This window comes from Cervus elaphus, chromosome 7 (assembly GCF_910594005.1).
Source record: "Cervus elaphus chromosome 7, mCerEla1.1, whole genome shotgun sequence".
NCBI classification, from domain to species: Eukaryota; Metazoa; Chordata; class Mammalia; order Artiodactyla; family Cervidae; genus Cervus; species Cervus elaphus.
In genome coordinates, this window is record NC_057821.1 from 12,674,684 (window position 1) to 12,698,320 (window position 23,637).

Consider the following 23,637-nt stretch of genomic DNA (forward strand, 5'->3'; position numbering starts at 1 on the left):
GCCTGGTGGGCTGCCATCTATAGGGTTGCACAGGGTCGGACACGACTGAAGCGACTTAGCAGCAGCAGCACCTGTGGGTACCAAATTCTCCTTACGCTCCCTGCTAACATCCAGCACCCCCAGCAGGATGTGAGAGCTTGGCCCCAGTGGCCCAGAGGCTGGGGTCAGTCCAACCCTAGTACTCCTCACTGTGTGATCTGTCTGCAGAGGACCCTAGATCTGCTGTGAGGATTGTCAGTGCCTTCTCCCCAGAGCGATAGGTGAGCAGAAAGAGACACACAGACTTAGAAAAGGAACTTAGATTGCCCGGTGGAAGGGATAGTTAGGGAGTTTGGGACGGACATGTACACACTGCTGTATTTAAAATGGATAACCAACAAGGTCCTACTGTATAGCACAGGGAACTCTGCTCAATGCTATGTGGCAGCCTGGATGGGAGGGGGCTTTGAGGAAGAATGGATACATGTATGTATGTGGCTGAGTCCCTTCACTATTCACCCAAAACCATCACAACATTGTCGATTGGCTATACCCTAATACAAAATAAAAAGTTTAAAAAAAACAAAGCAATAAGGGACTGCAGCTGGGGAGACCTGGGCTGGGGAGATGGGTGGTGGGGTTGGGGCACGTGGGCAGTGACAACCTCTCCCGGACAACGAGAAAGAACTCTGATTGAGCCAACCACACAGGTGAGACGCACACACACCATCAGGTCACCAGGGAGAAGCCAGGCGTGAACGAATCCATAACACATGATCCTATTTATGTCAAGTTCAGAAACAGAAAAACCATACCCTACTGTTGAGGGAGCTCACACACTATAATGAGAAGCAAGAAGAGATTGCTCGGGACCTGTGGGAAGATGGAGATGGGGAGGAAAGGGCCTGTGGGTTGGAGGATGCTGCCCGCATCCTGGTCTTTGGCTGTGAGGGGGTGACTGCTCTGAGTTTGCTTTAAAATAATTTGTTAAATGGAACATTTGTCTCATGCCCTTTTCTGAATGTGAGATTTGTTTCATAACGAAAAAGAGATCACAGGGTAGAGGCAAGGCGTGAAGGGTGGTTGTTGGGAGGAACCACGGTCTCGAGTCTCATGGTCTACCTTCTTGCAGAGAAGGGCCTCCAGGGAGTCGTGGGAAGCTGACCTCTCTTTGCCCCCAAAGGTAGAAAAGTGGAGCTGGAACAGGAAGCTGGTTCATCCCTCTTGAGTGATGCCCCCGACCAAGGCCCTCTGGCCTGGGTCAGATTCATTAAAATCCTCCTCCATTCAGCCCTCAGGGTCCAGTGGGGCAAACAGAAACCCAGGAAGTGTGCAGACACCTGGGGTGAGAGAGAAAATTGGAAGCAAGAGGTTGGGGAGATGGAGGGATGGGAAAAAGGTGGGGGAGGGAGAGAGGAGGCGGGTGGAGAGGGGACCCCCAGATCGAGGTGCAGGTCTATGCTCTTAGTCCACTCATATGATAGCTTTCCAAGCCTGTCCCTGCCTCCTGCCCCAGGAGCAGGAATAATTGTTGGACATAACGATCCCCTGGGCGACAAGGGCATTTTAAAAAATTAACTCCAGACCTAGTGTCCAACTGCGCTTCCCAAAAAGGCTGACCCCCACCTGTCAGCCTCCACCTCGGGCTGTGCCAGAGGCAGGTCCTTCTGCCTTTCACCTTAATTCCCGGGGAAGTGACATTTAAGGGCAAGCTCTTCAATGGGCCATAACAATTTACAAGCCAGGCCATGGAGGTTGTTCTGGGGAATGCAAGGCCAGGCAGGAGGGGCAGACACCCTCTATAAGCTGCCGGAGCCAGAGGGTCAAGTGATGCACTCTCCCTCATTGGAGCCCCATGCCAAACGCCGGGATGCCATCGGGGAAGTAAAGCATTTTAGCAGCCCATGCACTTTTCATTTCACGAGTCACCCTCCCCATCAGGAAGAGCTGCTCCTGATAGAGCAGCTAGGGGACACTGCTGCCTTCAGAGGCTTTGTTTCCACCCTCCTCTCCTTCCAGCGCGGCTTCGTGCCGCTGCTCAGGGCCCAGGGCACTCCCCATCCTGTGGCTCTTTCTGGCAAACACCCCGGAACCATTTCTGTCACTGTTGACAAAGCATCGTTACCCGCTGCGTCTTCAGGGAGTGCTCACCCATTCAGGATCTGGTGCTAGAACACAGAGGATTCAAACGCAGGCCTGTGGGAGACAGCAGACCCTTCCCCCGAAGGCTGAGGCCAGGCAGAGAAAGCCCACGGAGCAGGCAGTCTTGAGCCCCCCTGGGAAACCAGACGAGGTGTGAAGAGTGGGGAGGCCTGGCCCTCCTGGATCCCTGTCCAGTGCTTTCTCTTCTTCGGCTTCACTGCTTCCTCCCTCTTAGCGGGAGCCTCAGCTGAACCCTTGTGTTTGTCCCTCCCTCCTGCTTGTCCTCCCTCCCTGGTCCCTCTCCTTTGGGTTTCACCACCACCCACCCCAGCCCCGACCCTGCCTCTCTGTCTCCATCTCTGTCATTTTCTAGAGAACTGGCCTGGTGAGCCGGGAAGAGGAGATGTCATGGGCCCTAATACAAAAGTACCTGGGTTCAAATCCAGACCTCACCCCCTCGGGCTAAGCCTCTCAGCCTCTCTTGAGCTTCCACTTCTCCTGGTATATGCGTGCTGTGCTAAGACACTTCAGTCGTGTCTGACTCTTTGTGACCCTGTGGACTGTACCCACGAGGATCCTCCGTCCATGGGATTCTCCAGGCAATATTACTGGAGTGGGTTGCCATGTCCTTTTCCAGGGGATTTTACCGAGCCAGGGATGGAACCTGAGTCTCTTATGTCTCCTGCATTGGCAGGCAGGTTCTTTACCACTAGCGCCACCTGGGAAGCCCGCTCCTTGTATAAAACAGGTTTAATAGTCTTTACTTTTCAAGGGTTATTATAAAGAATAGAATAAACCACATTTTATAAAACACCTGGCCCAGAATACTGGTCCAAGCAGTACTAGTGACTGCGGCAGGGTTGGCCCAATCCAGCCCTGTCCAGGGCCCCCTTTCCGTGGTGTGGAGTTTTTGTCTGAGGAGCATCTGCTCAGCCAGTGGCCCCACTTTTCAGATCCCCTTTGCGTCTGGTGGGGCCACACTTGCAGCTCTTACCAGCAGAAGGCGTGCAGGGCCCCTTCCCGGCAGAGAGATCCAGAGTTGGGAGCACCTTCCTCAGCGTCTCTCCTGTCTGCTGGCTGAACAGGGAGGAGTCAGAGAGCTTAAAGGAGGGCAGAGCCACAAGAGGGAGGGAGCCGGGCCCTCGTGGTCACACCGCAGGCCACCCCAAGAGCGACACTTGCAGTTGACTGTGACTCAGGAGATGTGAACTTTTATAGGTCAGGCCACTGAGCTGTGAGGATCTGCCTGTTACAGCAGCTTCCATTGCCTCATCTTATTTTCTCTGTTCTATTTCCTCCTGGCCCTTCTCTCTATTCCTGTTCGTCCTTCTGCCTGAAAGTGAGGGCGCCACATCCCCCTAGGCCAGCTAGTTCCATGCAGGCCCTCTAACCCTCTTTCTGCCCACTTCAGGCCTGCTTATCCTGCTGTTCAATGTGGGGCTGAAGGCAGGTGTCTTGACTGGCAGGCTCAGGGCAGAGTGGGACCTTCTCTTCAGGTACAAAGTGTGGTCCTAGCCTCAGAGGATGCTGATAGGATGATCTGGCCATCTAGGGCTCTTGCTTGGCTGTGTGGTCCTCTGGGAACTGGTTTATGGACACCCAAACCACGCTGGACTTCAGAAACCCCCGTTTTCCCTCCTGTTACTCAGGGAGAGGGCAGTCAGCAGCCATGGGGGCGGTTAGCCTTGGCCTCCAAATCCTCTTCCTCCCAGCTTTCCACCTTCCAGGGGCAGACCCTCCATGGGCTCCTCCTGCTCCCTCCCGGTGATTGTGGGCTGGAGCCTCGTGAATTTCCACTATTTCCTGTGACACTTCCTTCTTCCCAGACTCAGCTGGCCCCTGCCTTGCTTCTCCTGACCTCTCCCCACCTCTGCCTGACTTTGCGTCTCTGTTTCCCACTGTCCACCCCCAAGGTCCTCCCAAGGGGATTCTCTGGCACTGATGTCCATGTCCTCCTTGAAACAGAAGCACAGCAAGAATCTCGGAAAGGTGACTTCCTAGAGGACAGGCTTTTTCCTGGCCTTTACCCTGGCAACACATGCAGTCCCTGGAGGAGACAGCGGCAAATTGGATAAAAATTTGCCTGTGGCAGATTCACTTTCCTAGGATTAGGCAGACTTTCACGCTAGCCCACCCCGGAGGCTGCCCTGAATTACCGGTACCTGATGGCTAGTGGGCAGTGTCATCCCTCCTTGTTCTCACCAGGCTCCTGCCTCAGTGACCCAGAGCCCTCAGCACGCCTCTACCCCCTGGCACCCCCCCTCCCAGCTGGGAGCCCCTGATCCCTATTTGCCAAACCATGACCTGACCTTTCTTATGATTTCTGATCTGTATTCATTTTCTCAAAAAAAAAAAGTGTGGCTTTTTTGTATTTATGTGCTTATTTTTGGCTGTGCTGGGTCATTGTTGTTGAGTGTGAGCTTTCTCCGGTTGCGGCGAGCAGGGGCTAACCTCTAGCTGCGGTGCAGGGGCTTCTCCTTTCGGGGCCTTCTCTTGTTGCAGAGCACAGGCTCTAGGGCTCATGGGCTCAGGAGTTGTGGCTCATGGGCTTGGCTGCCCCGCGGCATGTGGAATCTTCCCAGACCAGGGGATTGAACCAGTGTCGCCAGTCCTGGCAGGCGGACTCTCAACCACTGGACCACCAGGGAAGTCCAAAAAAAAGTTGTTAACGTTTAAAAAATTTTATGTATGAAGAGCTAGCATCGCATGAGCCATTCGAGGAGGATCGCTCCATCCAGCTTAATGGTGCCTGTATCCTCTGTGCACCGCCAGAAACCTTGGCACACGCGGAAGCTATATTTCCAGATCAGACTGTGCCAGTCTGAGCAACTCTGGCAAGAATGAGAGCTCTAGCCTAACTTTCTTTACTAAAGCTGCTGGCAGCCCTGCTTGTTTTCAGGGATGTGCTCAGTCGCTCAGCTGTGTCTGACTCTTCGAGACCCCATGAACTGTAGCCTGCCAGGTTTCTCTGTCCATGGGATTTTTCCAGGCAAGAATACTGGAGTGGGTTTCCATTTATGAAGCAAAAGGCTGGAAAGATTTCTCAGACTAACCTCCTAGACTCTGGTTTCCAGTCTCTTCTCCCTACTAACCGAGGTTTAGCTCCGATTACCCTGATATGGCATTGTGCGGGAGGAGTTGGGACAGCTCCTCTGGACCAAGAGCTTGGTGTCTAATCTGATCCATAACCATGGGTGGGTCACTCACCTGGGAATTCTGACCTGCTCAGCCCTGCTCTCGAGGACTCCTTCCAGGAGATGGGCACACAGGCAGCTGAGGGCAGCGGGGGGTACCTGGGCACATGGTGCTTGAGGCCCACGGTGGGGTGGGGGGGGAGCAGTCTGTGTAGTTTCAGGTAGGACGGAGCCAGGCTCAGCAAGAGCTTCACGCAGGGGAAGGAGATGGGAGCTGAGTCTTGAAGGCTGGCTAGGATTGGCAGGTGGCGGGAGACTGCAGCAGGGAGGGTGTTCCAGGGGGAGGGCACAGTGTTGAGCATGATGCCTGCAGCAGAGGAATGGCCAGAGGGGAGGAGATGGGGGAGGAAGAGGGGGACAGGGTGGGAAGGCTGAGCTGGCCCTGCTAAGGGGTCTGCACCTTTCTCTGAGCGTGGAGGGAGGGGCCGCTGAAGGGAGTTAAGAAAAGGAGTGACCAGATCAGATGTGTTGGTTTCCTCTGCTCCACAATCCTCTTACTTCTTCTTTCTTTTTTGTAAAGGTCCTTTTATTTTCATTTATTTAATTGGCCATGCCAGGTCTCAGTTGAGGCACGCAGGATCTTTGACCTTGGTTGCAGCGTTCGGGATCTTTAGCAGCAGCATGTGAACTCTTGGCTGCCACGTGTGGGATCTAGTTCCCGGACCAGGGATCGAACCTGGGCCCCCTGCATTGGGAGCATGGAGTCTTAGCCAGTGGACCACCAGGGATGTCCCAACCCTCTTACTTCTATGCTGACATCTTCACTGAGTCCCAGCCCCTGACTCAAGGGCGTGATGCGTGTGGATGGACACTGCTCACTCACGACTCTCCCACAGTCCTTAGAATAAAATCCATGCTCTTTGGAGGGTGCCCTGCAGGCTCCTGCCTGCTTGGCCCATCTTACCCCAGAGGCCCCCCTGCTCCCGCCATTCAGGCCTGGCCCTCCTTAGGGGGCCTTGTTTTTGGCCCGTTTTGTATAGCTGTGCCCGTTTAGGTGTGGCTTTGTGGCCTGTGCTGGGGCCGCTCCCTCCTCCTGGGCCCTGCGTCCCCCCTCCCCCCCACCACACACACTCTTGCTCTTGGTCGGCTCCTCACAGGACGGTCTTGGTCACAATATCCTCACTTGAGAGATTTCCTTAACACACAGACAAAGGCGGCTCCTATTGCTAACATTCTCTCTTGTATGACGCTCCTTTCCTTTGCAGCTTTTAACCTGATCTGTCATTATGTAAGGGCTTCCCAGGTGGCACTAGTGGTAAAGAATCCGCCTGCCAATGCAGGAGACATAAAAGATGCGGGTTCGATCCCTGGGTCGGGAAGATCCCCTGGAGGAGGGCACGGCAAGCCACTCCAGTGTTCTTGCCTGGAGAATCTCCAGAATCACCAGGAGCCTGGTGGGCTATAGTCCGTGGGGTCACAAAGAATCGGACACGACTGAAGTGACTCAGCAGGCACGCACACGTGATCATGTAACTGCAGTTAGTCTGGGGTCTGTCTGCTCCACTAGACTACAACCTACACTGGGGGATTGTGGCTTTTGTCTTCTTTCGTGTCTCCAGGGCCTGGTACCAAGCCTGACACAGCTTCCATGACTATTTGGTGAATGGATGAGGGAGGTTTAAATCTCTCCTCAGTCCCAGGCTCCCAAAGGCAGGAGTTCACCCATCTTTGCAGCCTTGGACCCTCCAGCCCTGCCCAGAGCGGGGACTGCATTGCCCCCTCTGTCCTCCCCCAGGGTCAGAGCTGGAGCGCAGGACACAGGGGGGCAGGCAGCTGGGGTGTGCTCGTAGGTCAGGACCCTCAGGACCCTCCAAACGACAGAGCCGACGCTCAGCACGGGAAATCTCCAAGGAAACCCTGCCAGGGCCCTGAGCTTGGCCTCAAGCCCCAGCCACTTGTTTGAGAAAGGACACATTTTCTTCCTATCCTTAAAGCTATTCAATGCTCACTTTCCTGCATCAACCTCAATGAAACATAACATGGCTTAAAAACCAGAGCTATATGGTAATACACAGACACACACAGACTCACGCTGGACACATCCCTACTTCCACCCTGGAGCTCAGCAATCTTATTCTGTCTCTCTTCTTTTTTTTTCTTTCTTTCTTTTTAATTTGGCTGCTCCACGGGCTTCCCAGGTGGCACAGTCATAAACAATCTGCCTGCCAATGAGGAGACTCAGAAGAGGCAGATTCGATCCCTGGGTTGGGAAGATTCCCTGGAGAAGTCCATGGCAACCCACTTCAGTATTCTTGCCTGGAGAATCCCATGGACAGAGGAGCCTGGCGGGCTACAGTCCGTGGGGTTGCAAAAGAGTCAGACACGACTGAGTGAGTGAGCATGCTCCGAGTCTTAGTTGCAGCATGTGGGATCTAGTTCCTTGACTAGGGATCGAACCCAGGCTCCCCGCATTGGGGCTCAGAGTCTTAACCACTGGACCACCAGGGAAGTCTCTCTTTGTTCTTTTCTGAGTTCACCTCTTTGGCCCACTCTGTGCCTCTGTTTCCACCTATTTCAGTCCCCTGTCTCTGTTTTCGTCTCTGTCGATCTGGGTCTCTTTCCATCTGCCTCTATCACTGTCTGTGTCTCTGCTTCTCTCTCTGCCGTATCTTACCTCTCTCTTCTGCTGCTGTCCATTTGTATGTTTCTCTCATTTTGGAGTCTCTGTTTGCCTCTGCCGGCTCTCCCCTCGCTACGGGGCCTTCTGGGTCTCACCTCCCCATCCCTCTAGCTCCATAGCAGCCTGTCTCTCTGTAAGCCACTAGCTCACACTTTGTAAGCTCCCCAGGCAATCACAAAAAGAAGAAAGGGAGGAAGCAGGGAAATGGAAGCAAGTGGTGGGCCGGCAGTGTGAAGTCACGCTGAATAAAACACGCAGCTGTCCCTTGTAGCTCTCCTTGGCAGGAAGAAGCACGGGGTGTGTGTGTGTGCGTGTGTGTGTGTGGCAAGGAACAGTGGGCATGGAAGGAGATAGATGACAAGGCCCAGGTGAGACAGAGGGAATTGGGGGTAGCAGACAGGACCGGAAATTAAAGGGGGTGGAACTTTCCATGACCTCTGGTTCCTGGCAGTGGACACTGATTGCTGGGAACAGGGAGTTGTTTTGAGTCTAAGATAACAAAAGAGTAAAATAAGAAACCCGTGGGAAGAGCAGTGAGTGAGTGTAGGTGTGTGTGTGTGAGAGCTGTGTTGTAGTAATTAGTGCCATTTGCTATCGAGTTCTAGGTTTCTGGCTTCCTTGGGTGGCATCACAGAACTGGTTCTAGCCAATGAATAGAAAAGAGTGCACCACTTCTGGGCAGAAGGATTTTTTTCTAAGTACTTTGTTAAATTAAAAAAAAAAAACAAACTATTTTTTGGTTGCAGCCCTCAGCATGTGAGATCCTAGTTCCCCAGTCAGGGATTGAACCCACACGCCCTGCAGTGAAAATGTGGAGTCTTAATCTTTGGGAAGTCCTGGGCAGAAGGACTTAATCGCCAGCGTGAGATCTTTCAGAAGTCTTCTTTCTCGCTGACACGGTGACCAGCAGGGGCCGTCAGTCGGGCTCCTGGAGTGACTATGAGGAGCAGAGGCGGTGATGGGCAGGAAAGAAGTCTCTGCTTTTTGAAGCCACTGAGATTTTGGAGTTGTCTGTTAATGAACTGTAACCTTACCTACCATGACTACTACTGTATATTTATGTTGGGGACTGTGTATATATTTGTACCTGAGTCTAAAGTGAGCAAGCATGTTTGTTTAAGTGTGTGTATGTGCCTACATATATTTGGAGCTTTATATATATGCAAGCCTGTGTGTTTACGGGTGTGAGCAAGTACAAGTCTCTGCATTTTTGGTCCATGCCCAGCTGTAGGCAAAGAAGGAAAGCTTCCCTTGCTGTCTTCTCACCTCCTGTTTCATTTAGAAACACAAAGGGCCGCATTTTGGTCCCAGCTTGTCTCCTCGTCACATTTCCAGCTCTCAGCCGCGGCTGAGCTCTTCCTAGCTCTTCCTAGCTCTTCCTAGCAGCGGCCACTTTCTTCCCTGCCTGCGGGCTCCAGGATGTCTACTGCCTGGCGTGGTTTTCCTCTTCCCCCAGTCCAGGCTCTGCGATGGGCAGGGGACCCAAGACCCCTGCTCTGGGGGTTGGCTGCTGGAGCTAGCGGAAATGAGCCCCTCCTCTCTTTGGGGAGATGGACACAGGAAAGACTTAAGTGGGGGGGGGGGGGCTCTGCTGGCTCTGGAGGAAGGGGTAGCCGGGCAGAAGGAAGCAGAGCTGAAACCAAGAAACAAGATCCAGGGCTGCTGCCTCTTACTAGTGACACTGGGGAAGGGTTTTATCTGCTTTCTCACCAAGGTGGTGCAACCCGGCGGCTAGTGCGTGGGCTCCAGGGATGATCTCTGTGGACTGCTGGCCCAGGCTCCCCGCCCTCTGGCTTGGGGTAGGCCCCAGCACTGGGGAGCGACATGGGAGACGGACCGAGGGCTAAGAGTGAGGCTGAGGAGTTTAGCCTCCTGACTTGCTCGCTGAGAACCGCGCGGAGGACTGGCTGTGTCCCTCCACACCATGTAGCTCCTCCAGCCGCCCCTCCACATGGCTCTCCCCCCTCAGGCCTGGCTCCCACCATCACCAGCCCTGGAGCTTCTCCACCCCTTGCTAACTCCCCTAGGCCCTCCCTACACCTTTGCACCTTGCCCACGCCTTTTTAAAACTCTCTCTGAGTTCCTCAGTTTGGCAGTCCCCTCCACTTCCAGCTAGACCCCGATTATTAGTAAGATGCCTATATATCCAGACAAAACTATAATTCAAGAAGATACACACACCCCTAGGTTCATAGCAGCACTGTTCGCAATAGCCAAGACATGGAAACAACATACACACACACACACACTCACACACTGGAATACTACTCAGCCATAAATAGGAATGAAATCATGCCATTTGCCACAACATAGATAGACCTGGAGATGATCATACTAAGCAAAGCAAGTCAGAAAGAGAAAGACAAATACCAGTAGGATATCACTAACATGTGGAATCTAAAATACGACACAAATGAACATAGCTATGAAACAGAAGCAGACCCACAGACATAGAGAGCAGACTTGTAGTTGCCGAGGGGTAGAGTGAGGGAGGGATGGATTGATTGGGGTTGGGGTGTCAGCAGATGCAAACTATTATGTGTGGGATGGAGAAAGAAGGTCCTGCTACACAGCCCAGTGACTCTATTCAATACCCTATGATAAACCATAATGGAAAAGGATATGAAGAAGGATATATGTATATAACTGAATCACTTTGCTGTACGGCAGAAATTAATACAACATTGCAAATCAATTATACTTCAATAAAATTTTAAAAATATGACTAAGTGCCAAGTCCACAGCCAGCCTCAGTGTTTTTCTCATCGGCTCTTTCTGCTGCCCCTGACTTGGCGCCTCTCCTTCTGTCTCCTCCCTCCCCAGCACAGTGCTCTGCTCTGACAATTCCTTCTTGGCTCCTTCTGACCTTGGCCCTTGCTGGACAGTCTCTCCTGGACAGTTGCCTCTACTCTCCCTCGGGATTTCAGCCACCAAAAACATTGCTGGTCCAGCCTTCATCCATGGGGCTCAGGCCAGAATATCCAACCACCCCCGGATAGTCGGTCTAGGCATTCTCAGCTACCTCCAACTCAACTCGCTCAAAATTGGACCTCTTCCCCTAAGTCTGCTTTTCCTCCCTCCTTTGGCGAGGGGCCAGACTGTACCCCCACCATCCAGGCCACACACCCAGGAATCAGCCTTGACTTCGATTTTTCTCGCTCTGTCTTCATTCTCTTAGGCCCTGATGACTTTGAGCACCAGAATATTTTTGACCCTCCCTTCTCCCCAACCCAGTCCTTATTACCCTGATGAGGCTCCCCACTGCTCCCCTGGACTGCAGTAGCCTCCTAACTGGCCTCTCAGTCTCTGTCCATACCCCCTGCCTCCAATCCATCCCGTATTACAAATCTAAAGTTGTTACATCCTTTTGCTCAAAACCTTTCAGTGGTTCCCTACCGCGAGCTTCTTAGATAGAGAACAAGACCTCTGTGATCTGAGCCCTGCCTCTTTCTCCTGAAATCTCTCTGCTCCTGCTGAAACTTCACCCCAGGAATACAGAGCTGCTTCCCCCACCCTCCATGCCTCTCTGCCTTTGCTATGTTGTCCCCTTCTGGCTGGAATTCCTTCTCTGCCCACCCCCATCCCCCCAACTCTGGCCTAGCCTGGACAACCCCCACTGCTTGTTTGGTTTTTTTTTTAAGTCTTTATTTAATTTATTATAATATTGCTTCTATTTTGTTTTGTGTCTTTGGCCGCAAGATATATGGGGTCTTAGCTCCCTGACCCTGGATCGAACCCATACCCCCTGTATCAGAAGGCAGAAGTCTTAAAACCACTGGACCATCAGGGAAGTCCCCACCACTGCTTGTTAAAGACGGTTTTGGTGTCTGTCACCTTTGGTAGAGGCAAAGTAGCCAGATTTAAAAAAAAAAAAATCTCAGTGGCAACGAACTGGAGAGGGTGTGTGAAGCAGAGATGGGCACTTGGCCATTGGTTAGTGGGGCGGGGGCCGGGGTGGGGAACCAGCACATGAAAAATAACCCACATTTTGACCACTTTCTCTGCACTCTTCCTGCCCTAATGCTTTCTGTAACTTTCCAGGACTGGGATTTCCCCAGGTTTGATGGTGGCTAAAGCCTTGCAGCTTCCAGGCTGTAGCACACTGCGCTAGTCACTTAACCTCTCTGTGCCTCTCGAGTTGGCCTCTCTGCAGAAGGTTCTCCATGGTTCTCTGTTTCCAGGGGCCCTGGGGTCCGCTAATAAGCAGTTGCTGAAAAGAACTGTGAAGCCTTGACTTGGAAGCAGCGGAGTTTCTCTCCTCTGGAGGGCTTGAGGCTGTGCTTCCGGCTTCCAGTGGACACAATGAGCCAGAGGTTTAGGCAAGAGATCTTTTGTTCCAGTGGCGACAGCTCCACCTCCAGGAACCCAACCCTCCCAGAGGCCACTGCTACGGGCCTCAGCTCCTCCTATCTCCTTCTCTGCGGTTTACTACCATCAAAGCTGCAGAGAGATCTGAGCTGGGGCTGAGGAAGGGCCGTCCACGGCTGTCCATCCCAGATCCATTTACTCTGAATCTGGGGGTGGGGCGCGGGGGGCGGGGCCAGGGAGGGGCTGCTGACTCGGGTTGTGACAGGCCCCTACCCCAGCTAGGTTTCATCCTCGCTTCTGCTGATAGAGGGTCTTATCTGCTCCAGCCACCCCCAAGCCCCCCGTTCTCCGAGGAGTTTGTCTTGGCCTTCCTTTCCAGAACAATAGCGTCGTCTCACTGTCTCTCTGAGCTGGTTCCAGAGAGGAGCTGGGGTCAGGAAGACCCTGAGCACTAGGGGGAGGGGAGGGAAACGATTTAAAACAGGCAAGAGGGGCAAGGCAGAGGGGGAGACAGGGGAAAAGGACAAACTGACGGGCAGCCCCGGAAGGCAGAGACTCTGGCCTTCAAAGACTTGCTTCGATTCTGGGGAAATCAGCCCAGCAAGAAGCCTTTCTCTTGCCCTGCCTTGGGGAGCAGTTTTCAACCAGGGACATTATTTATGAAGGCAAGCAGAGGGAGGAGTTGGGAACGGGTCACGTGGGTCCAGCCGTCATGGAAACAGACTCCAGGGTGCTGGACCCTCAGCCACCTGCAGCCCCGCCCCTTCGCGCGAGCACCCCGGCCGTGGGCGCCCCCGCGCGGCCAGCAGCGGCTCAGCACCTCGCCGCAGGGGTCTGCACCAGGGGTCTGGGAGCCCAGCCCAGCAGCTGAGCGAGGCCAAGGGGAACAGAGACGAGTGTCCTGACCCATGGGCCTCCCCATCTGTCATCTCCTGGCACATCCATCACTTGTCCATGTGTGCGGGTTCCTTCAGCTCGCTCCCGGAATCCTGTGACCCACCATGGTTACCTGGGCAACAGCAGCATCTGGGTGTCCATCCTGAGCCCATTGTCTTTTCTCTAGTCCCTTCTTTTCAGGAAGCCCGTCTTCAGGATACCCTTCTGCTTTGTCTCACTAGGCTCCGATCCTGCCTCTCATTTCCCTGCTCATCTAGGGTCAAGGCACCAATCTGGCTCCCGGATCAGTCCTTCCAACTGCCCTGTGTTATCTCCGAAACTGTCTCTCTCCATCAATCTATACAAATCTACACATCTATTACTTGGGCAGCCGTCTATACTTCATGCGGGCCCATTATCCATCATTTATCTGCATATGTATCATTCATGCTTCCAGCCATCTATTATCCAGCACTTCTCTTGCCACCTCTTTTATGTGGTGTGTTCTGTCATCAGGGGTTAACATTGTCAGACCTGCTTCCCCCAAACGCCAGAGAACAAAAGGACATGGAGGGAACAGAGAGGCCACACTGGGGAGTGGTTAAGAGAGCCCGGGGCGGGGGGAGGCTTGGAGTTTAGAGGAGAGTGGAAAGACGTGGAGCTGCATCAGGTGAGGCTGATCTGCTGGGAATTCCATTCATTGTCTCACTGTCCCTCTCCCCTACCTCTCCCAAAGGATCGGGAAGGCACAGGTTTGGTTTGCAGCAGGAAGGCCCTAGGCTAGACACAGTTGCCCTTGCTGCTGAAAGGGTGGAGCTCTCTGGAGGAAAGGCAGAATGGAGATGATCCAGACGTGGCCAATCACGGGGTCAGGTGGACAGGAAGCTGTGACTGGGGCCAAGAGAGCCCTAGGATGGATACACCTCTGCCCCCACCTCCGTGTGGCACACACTTCTGGGGTCACAGGATTTTGCAGGAGGGGATGATTTCCTTTGGCTGAGGAATACTTACCTAATCACAACCACACACATTCCTGCGGGCCAGCATCTCACGTTGGTTTTATAAGCATCACTCCTCATGTTGTTGGTAGTACTGCATCTCTTCCCCTGAGCGTGCTTAGCTGCAGAAACTGGTAAGACTGCAGCTCCTCTGCACCTCTGGTTTTCACACCTCCTGTTCCCTCCAGCACGCCTTGCCTCCCTGTGCCCCCCTCACACACACATAGAAGCTGCAGAGGGGAGCGGGAGGACCCTGGGCGGAGCAACGTCACATCCATTTCTGTGCCTTTAGTTCTCAGCTCAGTCCTGGCAGGAAACTCAGGCAAGGCCGGCCACAAGACTGAGACTTCCCCCAGAGTTTCCCAGCAGGCATCTGGCTCTCACGGCATCTCCCCAGGCCCTGCACCTCCTGAGGTGCTCAGGATCAGCTCGTGAGTGAAGAAGGGGTGACACCATCACTTTCATCATCTTCCTTGGGGGTTCTTGGTAGGGCAATACCCCGGCTTTCCAGGGCAGACTGATGGGAGGGCCAGACATTCAGAGGATGGTTTTTCAGCCCACCAACTTCATTTTATTTTATTTGGCCACTCCATATGGCAGGTAGGATCTTAATTCCCTGACCAGGGATCAAACTCGAGTTTGCTACATTGAAATTTCTCAGTCTTAACCACTAGACCACCAGGGAAGGCCCTCAGCCCCCTAACTTCAATCAAGGATGGGAATGTACCTGTTCTCTTTTGCCTGACTGGAAACCGAACACCTCAACTCCCTAAATTGCTTTAGTTTATGAGGTTATTTGCATCCAAATTTGCCAGGAGTTGGGGGCCCTGGGGGTGAGAGACATAGGGGATGGCCTCTCGTGGGCCTCCCTCCTCACAGCTCCAAGGGTTAAAAAGTACTTAGCAGCAGCACATAATAAAAGCAAATGTAAGAGAAAGAATATCCTAAGGATTTAATAAACTGCAAACAAAATTATCACGATTCTTTTCCTAGCCAGTTGAGTTTTCAGTGATTAAGAAAATACAATTTCCTGTAATTAAATCTTAACAAGAAATGTTATTAAAAACACTCTGTCCCAGCTCCTGTAATAATTGCATGCTCTCCTAGAACAGTAAACAGAATTAGACTTTTCAGCGTACATGCTAATCCATGTGTCATTTTGATCAAATTTGTACTAATAACCTATCTTCTTATTCAGAGACAGGGAAAGAAAGCAAGAAAGAGCCAGGCCCGGTGGGCAAGAGAAAACCCCGGCTGGAGAGTGGGAAGCCAGGAGTGCTGGGGTTGGGCTCCCATGATAAGTGTTAAATTTGTTGAGCACATACTAATGCTATGCTCTGTGCTAAGCATGTTACAGGTATAATTTCACTCACTCCTCACATACCCTGGAACCATAGTTGTCCTCACTTACAGACAAGGAGCTGGAGAAAGATATGGCAACCCGCTCCAGTATTCTTGCCTGGGAAATTCCATGGACAGAGAGGAGCCTGGTGGGCTACAGTCCATCGGGTTGCAAGAGGATCAGACACAATTTAGCAGCTAAACAACAACAACACAGACAAGGAGACTGAGGCTCAGGGAGGTTTAGCAACTCACCCAAGGGCACTCACAGCTGGGTTAGAACCCTCGGAGCCCAGACTCAAAGCCCTTTGGTGTAACCCGGCTCTGGAGTGTGGCTCAGGCCCTCCTGGGACCTGAGCTACGCCGTCAGATGGGAACATTCTCTGTCCTCAGGAGCTGGCCTGCCTGATTTTGCAGAGGATTGATGCTAGCTAGGAGGAGGAATGTCCTCACACTGGGCCACCATGCAGGACTTGGAAACAAGGGAGACTGACATCTCCTTTCAGAAGTTTCTTTTCCTTTCAAAATAGCCAAGTGGAGGGAGAGGAGCTTGTGGAGGGCCTGGTGTGAGGGCAGAGGGCTGGTGTGGTGCAGGGTGCCAGCTCTGCTCATGGCCCTGAGGCCCAGCTGAGGACATTCCGGCACATTAAGAGTCGGGTGTGGGGCCATGGAGGTCAGAACTGGCCTTCCTGCACCTGTGCATCTGTGTGTGTGTTACGTGTGTACGTGAGCGCACAGCAGATGTCAGGGCAAGGGCACATGTGTGAAGGTGTATGTGACTGTATGTGCATGTGTGTGTCAGTGTCTGATGTGGGTGCGGGCCTGCACGCGCATGCCCCTGGGGCCCGGCCCTAGCAGAGGGGGCTGGAGCCAGCCCAGCACAGGAGCCCTGGCTCTTATCCAGCTATAGCAGGCTCAGTCCCTGCAGGCTTCATCCCCCTCGGAGACAGGCCTGAAATTATCCCCAGCGCGCACACTCGCGCACGCACACAGGCGCCAGTGTCTCCCTCTCTCCCTCCCAGTCCACTAATTAGCTCTCCTAATTAAATTCCTGCTGGGATGGAAGGGGCAGGTTTTCCCGTTCCCCAATTCTCTGGGGACCAGGTTTTGCTGACCCAGAAGGTTGCATCCGTCACTCACAGCCCTCGCTGCTGCTCAGAGAAGCATGGGTCCCAGGAAGAGGGTGAGGGGTCTCCTTGTGTAGGATCCAGTTCAGTGAACACTTAGAACCTGTTCACTCTGTGCCCAGCACTAGGTGTTGTGGGGGGAAGAAGTGGGACAAAATGATCAAGACAAGTGTATCCTCTAGTTTGAGGCTCCTCCCTCCAACCCCTCCAGCTCTGAACCTTGCTCACACTCCCTATCCTATCCCTCCGACCGCCCCCAGGCAGCAACCTACCTCTCCCATCTTATCTCCCGTGTTTCGCTGCAGAGCGTTTCACTTTGCCAGATGGCTTACTCATGCCTGGGACCTCCTGGGCCCCTAGCTCATTCCTCCAACCTCTTTCCTGCATCTGAAAGTTTTTATCAGACTGGCATCTCCTCCAGGGAGCCCTCCCTGACTGCAGCTGCATGTCTGTTCTCTGGATACCTGCTGGATTCTTGTCTGTGGAGGCCGACCATTGGGCTTTGGTGTATGCTGTGCACTAAGACTGTTTCCCTTTTTACAGGCATTTCCTGCCTCACTAATGAGAATTTAAACCCTTCGAAAGCAGAAGCTCGTTCTTGTGCCTCTTCTTGCGGAGCTCAGCAGTGTATGCAGCACAGACAGGGAGCTCCAAGAATCTCTGTGCAGTGACCAGAGGAGGAAGAAGACGGAGGAGGCAGGAGCTCGCCGCTCTCGCCTCTGGGGAGCTCTGTGCAATGCAGAACTGCCCCCTGCATCTCACACTGCATGGGCCTTGGATGTCTTCTCTGAGGTCTCCCCACAAGTGGAGCCTAAGATAGCAGCTCTTTGTGGATGGCTTAGTGTGGGGATTCCCTGGTGGCTCAGAGGTTAAAGTGTCTGCCTGCAATGCTGGAGACCTGGGTTTGATCCCTAGGTCGGGAAGATCCCTTGGAGAAGGAAATGGTAACCCACTCCAGTATTCTTGCCTGGAGAATCCCATGGATGGAGGAGCCTGGTAGGCTATAGTCCCCAGTGTCGCAAAAGAGTCGGACAGGACTGAGCATCCTCACTTTCACTTTTTAATGTGGGGATAGGAGAGCAGGGGCAGCCAAGGCTAGGAGAGAAAGTCAGGTCAGGGTGAGGGGTAACCCACAGGAGACTCTGGGGCTCACGCAGCACCGGGGAACTGGCAGCCTGAAGCCCAGGGTGGATCTATTGACCAAGAGTCATTCTCCTGAAAAAGGAGCAGTTATGAGCGAGCCCTTAGCAGCTGGCGCTGGATGTACTAGCCTGATAAAGGCAATCTGGATGTACCAACAGCATCCATTGCCTCCCCCAGAATGCCCTTGATATGAGGTATCCATGGTTTGAGTCTGTCCTAGAGGTATGTGGAAGCGAGGACAGAGAGACACATTGGTGCCAAGCTGTCAGCCCCACCACCAAGGTAACTGTCAGGAGGGTTTTATGTCAGTTGTGCCCTGAATCAGCCCCTTTCAAGGGCTTCGCAGGTGGTGCTAGTGGTAAAGAACCTGCCTGCCAATGCAGGAGACATAGGAGAGGTAAGATCCCTTCTGACCCAGGGGTCAAACCTGAGTCTCCGGTGGCCCGGCGCTGGCAGGCAGATTCTTTCCCTTGGGGCCACCTGGGAGGCCCTGGCCAATAGAGAGACCAGAAAGTGGGAGAACATGAAACTGAGGTTGTTTATCCCCGCCCCCTGCCCCGGCTCTCTACCTGTGAGGTCAGCTGGGGCTGGCTGAAGGTCACCGCTCCTCTTAAGGTGGCCTGTTCTCCATGACTCTCTTCTCTGAGTTCCAGTAACCCTCACCCTTTGAGCTTTGAGCCCCATTGCTGCCTGTCCTGGGTTTTATTGATTTCCCCTGTGGTCTCCCTAAATCACACCCATACTTTTGTACATAATAATTAATTATGTACAAGATTAATTTTTTGTACATAAGCCCTCCTCAAATTATCCTAACTTGAGTGAGTTGCCTACTTCTAGTGAGATCTCAACTAACACACGGTTTTTATAGACACAAGACTTCTTAACTGATATGACCCTTTATTCCTGAGCTGATTTGAATGTGTGATAGTCCCAGCAGAGCCTGGCTGGGACTGTCCCTACAACAGCTGACCCTGTGGGATCCTCGAGTACCTCCTGCGATGGCTGTTCAAAACTGATGTGGGTGGGGCCCTCACTTTGGAGCTAGACATACTTGGACATGAAACCCCATCCTTCTTGGTTTTAGTTGTGGGAATTTCTCTTGGCAAGTCATGTATTCTTTTTGCACCCCATGTTCATCATTGGTATGATAGGCACAAAATGCGTGCCTTGCAGAATTGCATTATGGTTTGGAGATACTGTTAATGAAAAGCCTATCTAGAGAATGAAGAATTTTTCAATATATCTATATCTATCTGTTTATCCATATATCAGTTTATGAATGAATGGATCTTTAAGATATTTACTATGAAGTTTTAAAATCACAATGTATGGCATTCAGTAAAAATCAGTAGGCATACCAAGAGACAGGACCAGATCACTTTAGTTATGAGAAAAATAGAAACAGACCCACAAGTGATCTGGATATCCAGGACTTAAAAACAGCTGTGCTTAATATGTTCAAGAAACCAGAAGAAAAGTTTAAACATGAAAAACTTCAGGGAGTTCCTCTGGAGCTTTGTTATACTTTGTTACAGTATTGTTTCTATTTTCTGTTTTGGTCTTTTGGCGGTGAGGCATGTGGGATTCAGCTCCCTGACCAGAGATTAAACCTGAACCCTCTGCAGCTGGAAGGCCAAGTCTTAACAGCTGGACCACCAAAGAAGTCCTTCCATGAGCTTGTTTTTTGTTTTTTGTTTTTTTAAGATCCCACATATAAGTGATATCATACAGTATTTGCCTCTCTCTGTCTGACATTTCATTTAGCACAGTGCCCCTAGGTTCTATCTATCCTGTCACAAGTGCAAGATTTCCTTTTCATGGCTGAATAATATTCCTTCAGTTTCTTTTATCCAGTTTTCTGTTGATGGTGTTGGGACAAGAATATATGTTTTTATTCATCTATGAGAGATTTGGAAGGATGAAAAGCTGTAGGCACGAGGATAGGATAACTTGGGATAGGAATAAGTCTTTTCACTGGAAACCTTTCTGTGTTGGGTTGTTTTTTGAGCCATGTGAACGTATTATCAGTTCAAAACAAAGCAAATAAAAACAAGTGCCTTTGGGGACTTCCCTGGTGTTCCAGTGACTGAGACTTTGCTCCCAATGCGGGGGTCCTGGATTTGATCACTGGTCAGGGAACTAGATCCCACATGAAGCCACTAAGAGATCTTGCATGCTACAATGAAGATCAAAGATCCCGAGTGCCAAAATTAAGACCTGGTACAGCCAAATGAATACATATTTTTTAAAAGCGCCTTCACTTATTTGCAATAATCTATAGCCTAATTTCTTTTTGAGGCAGTGTCTTTTGATAACTAGTTTGGCTCCTTATATTAAACCCAAACCTACTTTTCTATAGGTGACGCTAGTGGTAAAGAATCCGAATGCCAATGCAAAAGACATAAAAGATGCAGGTTCGATCCCTGGGTCAGGAAGATCCCCTGGAGCAGGAAATGGCAACCCACTCCAGTACTCTTTCCTGGGAAATCCCATGGACCAAGGAGCCTGGTGGGCTACAGTCCATGGGGTCCCAAAAGAGTCGGACATAACTTATGGACTAAACATCAACCACCTTTCTGTAAGTTGCAAGCATAATCCTTGCTCATTCCTAAAGAATGGCAGAGTGCCAGTCCACTCAGTCTTTCAAGTGACAGTTACATGGCTTGCAGCAATATCTTCTGTGCTCTGGTTAAATACACTCAGATATTTTTGTTCTCATCTGACGCAGTTTCCAGGCACTTATATTTCTGATCACTTTCTTCTGAACTGGTTAATGTTTACCAGTGTACTTCTTATATGATGCCCAGAACAGAACACAATAGGTGAGCTGGGTTCTCACCACACTGAGACTATTACCTCCTTTGATCTAGTGGCTTTATTTCTTTTTATGTAATCTAAACGGAGCATTGGAAGGACAGATGCAGAAGCTGAAACTCCAATACTTTGGCTACCTGATGTGAAGAACTAACTCATTGGAAAAGACCCTGATGCTGGGAAAGATTGAAGGCAGGAGGAGAAGGGGACAACAGAAGATGAGATGGCTGGATGGCATCACCGACTCGATGGACATGAGTTTGAGCAAGCTCTGGGAGTTGGTGATGGACAGGGAAGCCTGGCATGCTGTAGTCCATGGGGTTGCAAAGAGTCGGACACAACTGAGTGACTGAACTGAACTGAAAATAGAGCAAGCTTGTATGGCTATCACACCAAATGGTTAGCATCTGTTAAACTTATGGTTGACTAAAACCAGGTCTTTTCCACACAAACTTCTGTTGACTGTAACACCCTCGCCCTCTTCTGAATTTCTGTAGATATTAAACACCAGATCGCTTTTCCCCCAGTCGTTTTCTTCCTTTGCATTTCAGCCTGGCAAGGTCTTTTCAACACTGGATTCCAGCGGCTCTCAATCCTGAGCAGGTTGGATAAGCACCTTAAACAAGACAGCGTATATATAAGTGGGGTGATGAACAAATACTGCAACTTTTAAAAAATGTGTCCCAGAGCCTCTTTGAGATTTATTCGGTGGGGGTTATCTTCCCCAGGCACAAATAAAAACACTGGCAGGCCTATGATTTGTTCTGCTCTCTTAGGTAAGTGATGGCTCCGCAGTCACTTTTTTTTTTTAAATGACAGCTTTATTGAGATATAATTCACACATCATAAAATTCACCCTTTTAGAGCATACAATTCAATGATTTTTAGTATATTCAGAGTTGTGCAACCATCGCCACAATCAATTTTGGAATACTTTCATCACCCCAGAAAGAAACCCTGTCCCCATTAGCAGTCATTTCCCATTTCCCCTTTTCTACCCCATCCCCTGCCCTGGAAAACTATTAATATTAATCTACTTTTTACCCATCCCCTGCCCTAGGCAACTATTAATCTACTTTTTACCTTTATGGATTTGCCTACTCTGGACGTTTCATATAAACAGAATCATGTTGACTTTTGTGGCTGTCTTCTTTGACTCAGCAAAATGTTTTCGAGGTGCATCCATGATGTAGCTCAGATCAATATTTCATTCTTTTTATGGCTGAATAGTATTCCATCATAAGGATATACCACATTCTTTGTCCATTCGTCACTGGACACTTGACTCTTGGGTTGTCTCTACTTTTTGGCTACTATAAATAATGATGCAATGAACATTCATGTACAGGTTTTTGCATGGACATATTTTCATTTCACTTGGGAATATATGTAGGAGTAGAATTGCTGGGTCAAAGGGTAACTAACTTTCTGAGGGGCTGCCAGACTATTTTACAAAGCACATAGACCATTTTACACTGGCACTAGCAGTGTGTGAGGGTTTCAGTTTCTCCACATCCTCTCCAACACTTGTTATTACCTGTGTTTTTTTCATTAGAGTCATCATAGTGGGTGTGACATGGGGTCCACACATAGCAAGAGCCCCTCTCCAAAGTAATCTCATCAGGAAATTCTCTCTTTTCTACTATCTGTCCTTTTAACATGCACTTGACTTGGCTGAGGGCACTGCAAGTTATGAAACCTTGAACATTTCCTTGGTAAATTCTGTATTTAAGATCTGACTTTAGAATTTCACCTCTAATATTATGTGGGTGACTCCAGGGAAAACTCAGATTTAATATTTTGGTGTGTGTGCAGTGCCCAATGCCTGACAGGCACTTGGTAAGGGTCTCTTGTCTCCCTTGAGGTTTTCTCCACCCCAGAGGAAAACTATAAGCTGGTGGAGGACAGCTCTCTGTGTGGTCCATACTTCCAGCCATCTCAGTAGATGGGACCTCTTGAAAGGCTGTGTCAGAGGCCTTGCTCTGGCAGGATGAGTGTGTCTCTGACCCTGCCCTCACCGGTCCCTGTGGAGGCAAAATAAAATAGAATGGCATCCAGGACTCTATCCCAGCTCTGCTACTAGCTCACTGTGAGACCCCGAGAAAGCCAGTGTATCCTCTGTGCTTCCGTGGTCGTGTTTACAAAACATAGGGGCGGATTGGATTTGAGGAGGGATTAAAATTTTAGCTATAAAATGCAATCTATTGGGCTTCCCTGGGCTCAGTGGTAAAGAATCTGCCTACAGGAGACACAGGTTCAATCCCTGATCTGGGAAGATCACACATGCTGAGGTGCAACTAAGCCCGTGCACCAAAACTGCCGAGCTTGTGCTCTTAAGCCCATTTCCACAGCTGCTGAAGCCTGTGCGCCCTAGAGACTCTGCTCCATGACAAGAGGAGCTGCAGCAATGAGAAGCCTGCACGCTGCAAGTAGAGAGTAGCCTTGGCTCTCTAAAACTAGAAAAAAACAAAAAACAGGTGCAGCAACAAAGACCCTGAGCAGCCAAAAAATTAAAAAATAATTTAAAAATGCAATACATTGTCCTCCAAAAGAAATAAACTTGACCTTGGCTTCTAAGAAAGCCTGGTCACATGGGACAGAAGTGGGGTCGTGGGGACAGGGTTGTGGGCTACAGATACAATGCGGGAGAGGGGGTGGGATGTGCAGACTATGCCGAGCAGCGTGGGAGCCATCCAGCGTGGAACTGCTAGCCCGTGGGAGGCAGCGGACATCAGTGGGGGAGCCTTCTAGGATTGTGCGGTCACACAGCCCTCCTTGACCTCAAGCCAGCAGGCTTCTAGGGCTCCGGGTCTCACCTCTGTCCACTTCAGGTGCCCTTATGCCACTCCAAGGCAGGCTGCCCATCTAGCTGAGGACCAGCTTTTACGATCTGGAATGGGTTGGCAATGTTTCCTTGCTTGGTGATACCACTCAGCCGCTGGCAAAGTGTGGGAACCCACGGGGAGTTGTCGGGTGTGTGTGTGTGTATGTGTTGTTTCCGCCCTTCTTCCCCAACAGTCCTATTCTCCCTGGACCTCAGGATATTGTCCTTTGGGAGATGCTCCAGTGGCCTCAGGATACCCTTCTTTTTTTTT